We start from the raw sequence: 1,229 nt of genomic DNA on the forward strand, positions 1-1,229 counted from the left end.
TCTGAACATCTTTCATTCGAAGGAACTCCTTAAAGATTTTTCACCTAACACTGCAAGTAGCACCAACAAGTCTAACATGTTACGCGATTCATAAATATTTATAATAAAAAAAAGAAAAATACCCCTAAGCCCTAAAAAACGGCCCTTTTATTCTTTTGATTATCCTATTAGATTGTGAATGTTTGATGTGGTATTTATCGCCTTTTTTTATCATGTGCTTTGGCCCGTGGAACACCAGACTGATGACCTCGCCTTAGGGGTTAAAAAGAAAGCCTCAAAGGGTCTAGTGGAATACAAGAAATTCAAGAGGGTTTCGTGCAGAACCCCTCAAAGTTCAGGGGGTTTTGTGAAATTAACACCTGAATTTATAATAAATAGTTAGAATTTGGAGCGTGACAAGCAAAACTGCAGTGTAGTGGGAACCGCGTGGAAGCCCACTAGCAACGAGCAAGTTCCTCTCTAGAAGCTTCCACGATTTAGTAATGGCCAGTGACGTCCACGTGGAAAGCCAGCTGACCATACCCCCAACTCCCCAGCAAGCGGACGGCCAAGATCCTCTCTCTGACAACTCTCTGACCATTTCTCTCTCCACATTTATGACAGCATTTGACGAAGGAGAATTAACAAAAAAAGTTTTTTTGAAACTTTATTAACAAAATTAACTAAAGAATTAAAAAACAGGCTTTTTTAAAACTTTATTAACACTAATTACACGTGACTACTAGTTCCGCGTATTTTTAAAATTATATTTTTTAAAATTAACAAAAGAGATTCATTTTGCTAATTAAATCCGCGAACGGTTGACTTTGCCAACAAAGTTTCGAAGACGGTCTTTGTAAAAAAAAAATCCCCTTTAACAAATGTTATTTTAAAAGTTTTTCTTTGCAAAACCAGAGTTTTATCCTGCTTTATTTCAAACCGGTCTTATTCCAAACACATGCTAAATTGTTTTTGAATCCATTCTCTATATACTATTGGTTAACTTTTCAGTAGGAGTCATATCAGACTGCTTATAGAATAGCTATAACCATGAAACTAACTCTCTAACTATGAGTCAATCATATAGGCATCTCATGCCGTCGAATGTTCTGATAGAATTTTTATTCTAGTTTCTTGCTATGATTTTGTGTAATGATATATTAATATTTATATGTTTTTTAAAGAAATAAATATCAGACCTTCAAACTGAGCCCCAGCATGATATCATTACTTTTTTTTATTGAAGACAG

Source organism: Asparagus officinalis, chromosome 4, assembly GCF_001876935.1.
Source record: "Asparagus officinalis chromosome 4, Aspof.V1, whole genome shotgun sequence".
NCBI lineage: Eukaryota > Viridiplantae > Streptophyta > Magnoliopsida > Asparagales > Asparagaceae > Asparagus > Asparagus officinalis.